Below are 8,889 nucleotides of genomic sequence, written 5' to 3' on the forward strand. Positions count from 1 at the left end.
CTGCCCGCTGAGGGCCGAGCAGGGCGGGCTGAGCCGCGCGCCCCGGCAGGGGCTGGGGCTGTGCCCTGACACCGCTCTCCGTCTTAAATGAGACAAGGAAAAGCGAAGATCCTTTGTGAAAAGTAGAGGCGCATGTTTCTTCGCCTAATAAACCACAAAGAAGCACACCAGCTTCCTCATTGCATACTATAAAAACCACTTGCCTGTATCTAAAAAAACCCCAACAACTAACTTTGCATTTTGTGACCGACTGTTTTTGAATGTCTGCAGAAAGTCATAGTTTTGTTCTGACTCTGCCATTTGCATTGTCTGCACCGACTCAGCTTTGCTTATGATCATAAATGTAAAAGATCATTACAGGTTGTTCATCAATACTTCTCTGGAGCAGTCGTGCCCAGTGACCTGACACGGCTCCTGACACAGTCTAGCTGTTAGAATTCGAGTCACTTCAGGAATCACCTTTTTGACCTCACAAAGATCACCATGCTGATTATCCAGCAAGAAAAAAACAAGCCAGGAATCTTAGTTCCACCTCATTTAATTCCAGCCTAGTAGCCAAGTGGGTTATGCTTATGTTTTATTGTCCTCCTGTCCTAAAAGATACCTAATATCACTTAAAAGTGTTGCTGACCCATCATCTAAGTCCAAAGGTGTTTCTCATAGCTGAGCTACATGAGGTAAGTACACCTTGTGCCAGCTGTCCCTTCTGAGAAACCTGATACAGTCATTGCCAAATAACTTATCTATAACTTCTGCATTAGTAAACATCAGCAGGATGTTCTTTTTTGTGAGATACGTGGGAAGACTGCTACAAGAATCCTAAATCTTTGTTGAAATGCATCGGGCAGATACTGAAGACACTCGAGTAATACACAGACTCTTACTACTGAATTCAATTATTTCGTTGATTGTGCTAGAAATCTAGGAAGCTGTCCTGGATTGAGAGGGAAGTTTGTCTAAGGGAAAAATATGAAAGGTGTAGCTGGGTGTATGGGGTGATACGAGCAGAGAGGTTTCTAAGGTACAGTTGTGAGGCTCAAACAGAAGCAGCTATATCACCTGCAGCAGGAATCCAGCATGATCCTTGTAACTGCTGCTATTATGGGAGAGAGGATACGGACTGTGTAAACAAATGTACAATCATCTTTTTCAAAAGACAAGAGCATGTAAGTAGGTAAAACTATGATGGATTTATGAAGTTGAAGTGAAATGTTATTCAGCCTACTGAAGAGAAGGCTCTTTGGAGACCTTATAGCAGCCTTCCAGTACTTAAATGGGGGTACAAGAGCAGGGAGACAGACTTATATTGCAACAGACTTTTTACAAGGATCTGTAGTGGTAGGTCAAGGCAGAATGAATTTAAACTGAAAGAGGGCAGGTTTAGATTAGGTATTAGGTAGAAATGCTTTGCTGTGAGGGTGGGGAGGCTCTGGAACAGATTGTCCAGAGAAGCTTTGGATCCCTGGAAATGTTCAAGTCTGGGTTGGATGGGACTTTAAGTAACCTGGTCTAGCATGGCAGAGGGACTGGAACAGGATGATCTTTGATTCCTTCCAGCCTGAACCATCCTATGATGCTATGAAACAATTTGCTCTGGCTGTGACAGTGCTAAAAAGGAAAAGTAACCACCACCCATGTGTCTCATAACGAAACTTTAATGCTGTGGAAGGCAGTTCCAGCAACCCACCAAAGCCACATGCTACAAATGGTATCTAAGATGCTACCAAATTCTGAAAGTGTTTACTAAATAAGAACCAACCCCCCCCCCCAAAAAAAGACCCAGATGTGAAACTTCAGAACTGCAGATAATGTAGTTTCTTTCTTAATAGCTTTCCTACAAACCAGAAGGCTGCCAAAGGGTAAGGGTGGGCAGCTTAGCCCCGATTCTGTTTTGCTAAAAGCACTCTGAGAGGGTTGTAACTCCTACATCCAACATTGCTGACACCAGGCTGGACTGGCAATGCTGGCATTGCAGTAATAGTTCTGGTAGCACACAGGTTTCCCCAAAAGAGATTTTCCAGATTTTTGGCACAACTCTGGAGATGTCTTAACATAGGTATTTATGGTTCCATGCCACTAACTTAACAGCTGGCAAAATTTGGGCTGCAAAGTTGATTTTCTTTTAATCTAGCAGAACAGATACTTCAGAAAGTGTACAGAAAGCCCCTCTGGACTGCACCTACACTTTCCTTTAAGAGCAGCTGAATAGATCAAGATTTTTTAATGAGTCAAGGACTTATTTTAGCTGGGAAAGAATGGACTGGCATCAGAAATTGATCATATTTAGTGTGTCTACCTTTTAAGCTTCCTTAGCCTATTTTAAACATTTTAACAAATGCTTATTCTTTGTAGTTGCACTAACTTGATAACTAATAGCAAAACAAAATAAAAAATTCTAGGAAGAAAAGGCTAATATTTAAGGGGAAGAGTGGAACAGGTTTATGATAAATGCAAAAGTGTGCTGAGCCTGGTCTTTCCACATCTTCACTAGCAATGAGATTAGATTTGTCAGTCTAGCCTGACACATGACTAGCTGCCTTGTAAGGGAAAACATCAGACATGGTTATTCTGTGTGTCTGGAACAAGGGAAGATTCTCATCTTAACAAAGTAATAGATTAACCATGAGGTGATCTTAGCTATCAAATGATTAAAGGAAAAAGCAATGTTCATCTTTATTTTGGGAGGAAAATCAGAAGAGACTTACTCAAAATGACATTAATTCTGGCAGGCAGGCAGGAAGGCAAGAAAGAAAGGAAAGAAAGGAAAGAAAGAAAGGAAAGAAAGAAAGAAGAGAAAAAGAAAGAAAGAAAGAAAGAAGAGAAAGAAAGAAAGAAAGAAGAAAGAAAGAAATAAAGAAAGAAAGAAAGAAAGAAAGAAAGAAAGAAAGAAAGAAAGAAAGAAAGAGAAAGAAAGAAAAGAAAGAAAGAAAGAAAGAAAGAAAGAAGAAAGAAAGAAAGAAAGAAAGAAAGAAAGAAAGAAAAAGAAAGAAAGAAGAAAGAAAGAAAGAAAGAAAGAAAGAAAGAAAGAAAGAAAGAACGAAGAAAGAAAGAAAGAAAGAAAGAAAGAAAGAAAGCAAGAAAGAGTAAAGAAAGAAAGAAAGAAAGAAAGAAAAGCAAGAAAGAAAGAAAGAAAGAAATAAAGAAAGAACGAAAGAATGAAAGAAAGAAAGAAAGACAAGAAAGAACGAAGAAAGAAGAAAAGAAAGAAAGAAGAAAGAAAGAAAGAAAGAAAGAAAGAAAACACCAGGCATATCATAATGAAGATAAACTGAGGTTAAACAATTCTGGAAAGAAGAGGTATTCAGAGATTTGGTTCCCTTACTTCACTTGGGGAATACATACACATAGATTTTGAAAGTAAGTGAAGGAAAATCTTATCCTTACAGTTTTGTACATGATTTCTTACAACTCTTCTGACAGTTTTAACTGTATTTGACCATGTTCAATATAGTGGCTTCCTACATTTTTCTTGGAAGTAGGTGGACAAGTAGAAGGAAAGACTTGAGAAGGCATCAGAGAAAACATTGTTTCTTTCAAGACAAAAAGAAGTAGTTTTTTGTTGTTCCTTTCTTCTATGGGCCTTATGGGGAAAGACAACAAGGTCCCAGGCAATGTAGTATTTCTATCAAGGTTGTTTCTCCAGGCAGCACTCTGCTGGGGAAGGAGAAGCTGAGATTTACTCTGTGAAATGGGGAATAGGAGCATAAACAGACACATCTGTTGAAAATGGAGCTTAGAGACATCCTCAACTGTCTGCATGTAACAGTTTTATCTGGGGAAGTCTGAATACATATTCCAGAAAGTTTAAATGCAAGACTATGTGGTCACTACATGCAAAACAGTGTCAGTTGCAAATGAAAAAATGCCTGCTTGAACACAAGCTTGCATGGAGAGCTGAGTAGAGTCATCAGGAAAGCTAAATGCACTCAGGTTAGGTTTCTATTTTCAACCTACAGAAAATAACTTCTAATCTTATGCACCTCTTCTGCAGATGACACTTGCCTGTATTTGTAGTGAAGTGTAGTCAAGGGAGTTGCATGGAAAAAACCAAAAGTTTGGTGTAGGATAAAGTAGGTGTGAGGTGATATCCTCAAATATCGCTATGATCAGGAAATTCAAGGGAATGACAGTGTGTACTAGAGAAAACAAGCAGGGAGGAGGAAAAGGGTGAGGATCTAAAGGTTAAAATACTACAAACATGTCCTTACTGGGAGTGGCTTCCAAATAACATGTGTGACTATGCAATGGGGAATGTATTTTAAAAATTGTGAAATAAGATAATCTCCAGCAGTAGGCTTAATGGTGTTATTTATTGCAAATCTAGTTAATCCGCATTTTCATACCTCCAGAATATCCACAGAAAACTGGGGAAGGGAAGCCAATTATAAATAGGATAGCCAGAACAGGATTCTCTGAAGCTGAGTGCTATCTTCTATTTAGTTCATTGCAGACAGTTGGGGGTATCCTCATATCTGACTGGCATATTTCCTAAACTTCACTACATGCATCCTCTTGATAATGATCTTGTTCCTGCACACAATTAGTGTCTAAATATATGATATGTTTGCAGTATCACTGTGGATGTCTGCACTTGGATTCCAAACAGTTGCATTGCCCATTGCCACTATCAGGAATAATGCTCTTTTCTCTTTTTGTTAGTTAAAATATGTTTCCTCCCATTTTATGGTCAAGCTTGCCCTGACAATCTATACATTTGCAGCCCCAGGATTAATCCATGTAATTCACAATTAAGGCAAGAAGTTGCCAAACTGGCCCAGTGTCTTTCCACCCAGCACTCACAGCATGAACTGGTCTTACATTCTTTGCATCAAATTCCATCTTCTTGTTGGAGGTAAACTTATAAACTTCTACCATTTCAAAGACTTATTCTGAGTACCTTGAGGTCATGAAAATGCATGAAGAAAGGCATATGACAGAACACGAAAACCCCCTGAATCATTAAATGGTATTTTACTCTCCAGACTTGGTATTCCTTAAGTTGCTGTTTTTTAAACCTCACTAGACACTTTTGATGTCTAAACTTTGATAATTCTGGCAGTGTCTTGGAGGGCTGGCTTTGTTTCCCACTAGAAGAATAATATGCTAATTCTATCATTTTTCTATGGAGGAAGGAAATAAGGTAGTGAGGACACTGCAGAAAAAGTGTGACTGTGATTTATTACAGGAAAATAAAGAAAAAGGAGCAACAAAAGAAAATACAAGCAGTAACAACAGAGAGATTGAAACAATGTGTGTGTGTATGTGTGCGTGTTACTAATACAATTGAGTTACACTGAGGAAGAAGGAATATAAAATACAATACACATCATAACTTTGTGTCTTTCATTTTAACACAAAAGTGAGGATTCAACAGTGGAGACAGAGCAACCTTTCCAGGGCAAAACTGAGGAGTGGACTAATTCCAAGTATTCCAGCCATGAGTCAGCTACATGTTCTAGCCAGGGTCTATTGCATTGCACCCCTGCACCTTGTGTAAACTCATGTCCCAACAGTTACAGCCACTAGGCAGAGTTAAGAATGTCCATCATTTCCTGTTAAAATGGAGTTCTTCTAAAAGTCACCCTCAAACTCTCAAACTTACCCTAACATTTTCCATGCTACATGTTTATGGAAAAACTGCTTTCTGATAATTTTCAATTTATAAATCATTCAGTGATACCAAGGATAATTATAAGGGATGGGGTGGTGGGCCGTGAGGGTGTGAGGGGTCCAGCAAAAGAAAACAGAATTGTGCCTCTGTTTACAAATTCTCTAGCTGAGATGCTTTTGTACCTGTATGCTTTGAAAAGTTCTATAAATTATTAAGTAATTAAAAAGAAAAAATATCTTTGAAGGCTTTCTAAATGCAGATATTCCCTTTGGCTTTGGAAGTCCCTGAGTCAAAATTCTTAGGAGAGTGTAGCTGAGAAATATCTTCTGTCGTATTAGTGTTCCTTCCCTCACTAGTTGCAGCTGGCCACTTTCAGAGAGGGATTTGTGCTTTGTCTGGCCTTTCCAACCAAGAAAATTATTATTTTCAAAAAAGGGCTGTGATTTTTGCCTTGTTTCTAAGAGGCCAGTCCCATCTGGACAAGTCCCATACCTTCAGATCCCAGAAGTGCATTGAGGGCTGGTGATTTAAATTCTTACACGTTCCTTAGCACTGAGCATGATCCATTCCCAGAGTTTGTACATTTTGACCGGTCCAAACCTGCTTTGCTCTGTTCAGGCACAGAGAAGGATTTCACCTTTAGTTCCTCCTCACCATACCTCAATTCCCCGCTGGAATGTGGAGATAGTGACAGCAGCAGCCTCAGGGGTGTGGTGTGTGAGCTATATGTGGCAGCTCAAAGGTAGGCTGCCCTGGCACTGTGGGTGAGGCAGCTGAAGGAGGAGGCTATGCACCCTCCTTTACTGCAGGGTGCACACCGGGACAGCAGCCAGCACAGAGCAGTTTCAGCCTTTTGGGCAGGACCTGATTTTTCTGCTCACACACAGTCAGGCAAGGTCACAGACAGCAGTATGAACTTGTGGGCCAGCTCTGTTCAGGGGTGCATTGAAGTGACCAATGGCACGAGGCCACACACTGCATGCTGAGAATGAAATAAAAGCTGAAGTAGCAGCTCATCCAGTGATCAGCACCTCACTTTGCAATCCTTGATATTTGGCATGCTTCCAATATACTGCATGACCTTAGACCAGGTATGTAGTTGTGTATTAATATCACAACACGTGAAAAAGAAGGCTCAATGAGGATGACATAACCCATCTTTATTTTTTTTATTTTATTTTTTGTTGCTGTATTTTTTTGCAATTTTTACGGTTTTCAGCACAGTCTTTTACAGAAGCTAACTGCCAAAGCTCTCTTTCAGTATACTTAGAGAATAGATTAACTTAGTACAAGTCATGTGACTACATATCTGTTTTGCTTCTTTTACCTAAAAATTTACCTTGATGAACAATGAAGAACCTGTGAATCAGCTCAAAGTGAGAAATAGTAATTTAATTTTTTTTCAACTGCAGAGCCTGCCTCTTTTTTTTAATTAAAAAAAAAAATCAAACCTAAAGCCCCAAATATTTTCTTGCAACGAGTTAACCTTGCTGAGTTATAGTTATTGGGCAGATACTCTCTAGCTTCGTTACTTAAATTTCCTTACAATGAGAGCTATAATAGGCAAAAATAATGTCTGTAAATTATAGCTTAAAATTACTTCTACTTTGAGTATGAATAGGGATCTAAAGGCTTTGTACAGAAAGTCTAATTTTTTGTCTACAGCTAGATATGCATCTCTCTCTTTTTGTGCTTGCAGACAGAGAATTGCAGCCAGAACCTGTCAAACTATGCAGTAAGATGTGTAGAATCTCAGATCAGGGCCTGGACCCTGGGGAGGGCACCTGTAAACTGAAAAGACACCTGTAAAGTTTTCAGTGGTAGTTAATGAAGCTGTATGCCCCTTGTGACAGAATTTAATATTTTCACCACTCAGCCTGGCAGTCACAGCATTCTTAGCAGACATAGGGGACTTTATAAATAGGTCAGTGGAACAAGCAGGAAGTTCTCTTTCCTTCTTCTATCTTCCTCACCACCCTGCAAAATCTGAGAACATCAGTAATAGGAATAAAAATACAGATCTTATAGAAGCACCAATGGAAAGAGATATCATTACTTATTCAGGGTCTCAGCCAGTAAACTTTCTGGTTTTTTTTTTAATGGAAACAGTATTTTTGGAGACGATCAGTGATTGTGAAAATGTAAATAGAACAAATTTTAATGGTGTTACTGTAACCTTTATGTCTTCTAGAAATCAGGCAGTTGCAAAGATTACACACCACATGTGAGACACTAAACGGTGGGGAAATGTAGTGGAGTTAAATTTTATCAGAGCATTCAGAGAGAATAACTGTTTCCCAGGTTACACATAAAGTATGATTTATTGTAAGGAATGATTTTATGACTGAACAATTCAATATAAAATCTATAGAGGACTTAAAGGATTTACTTTCTCCCACTCTTGGCCAATCCCTTTATCCGTACAGGATCTCTGTTTTAAAGATTTTGTATGAGCAGGGAAAGAGAGTTGCCATGGAGTTTACTTTGAGGTAAATAATTATGTCCTCTGCAAGAACGGGAAATTCTCAGGCTGTGGGCAGTTCAGATGTGATCCTAGGAGTCTGCCTATGCAATCTTGAATAAAAGGCACTTCTGTCCAACCATTTACTTATCTAAACTAGTTTACATCTGTAAAGTGATTCAGTCAAACAAGGACCATGCAATGGCTCTAGAGTGGAATGGGACATGTTAAAATGTGAATTGAATTCTCTTGCTGGTTATGCATCTCTGCTGTGGGTATATTTCCTGAACATGTTTTCAGACTCTAATGCAGAGAAGGGCTTGCTAGATGTACTGGTGCAAGAGGATATTTTCTGGATTGAAATATGCTTTGTTTCTACCCCCTCTGTGAAAGACAGAGGTAATCTATAGCACTGGCTTTGTCCCTTTATATTTCTTTTGAACATTGTTCATGTCACTTTGGTGTGTAATGATCAAATACTTCAAACATTCACATTTTCCATTGAAGGGATTTGTAACATGTTTTGAAGGCTGAATAAGTTGAGTAAAACAAGTGTAAACTGGTAATTAATAAAATCTCTTAAAAATCTCTGCTTTTCTTAGTGCCTGAGAAGGTGATACATTCACATTAATTAAAATTATGTTTATGTGCAGCTGATTCACATGATGTAAAAGTTGAAGGTTGTGAATTCATTTGGTTTATTACTATTATTTCCAATGTTCTGCCTAATCTGCAGGGAGGCAGGATGGATTTTCTATTAACTCATGCCAGTACTTGTGCCATGAGCATGTTCTGAATAGGCAGCAGGGCTCATGTC

Source organism: Serinus canaria, chromosome 5 (assembly GCF_022539315.1).
Source record: "Serinus canaria isolate serCan28SL12 chromosome 5, serCan2020, whole genome shotgun sequence".
Classification (NCBI taxonomy): domain Eukaryota; kingdom Metazoa; phylum Chordata; class Aves; order Passeriformes; family Fringillidae; genus Serinus; species Serinus canaria.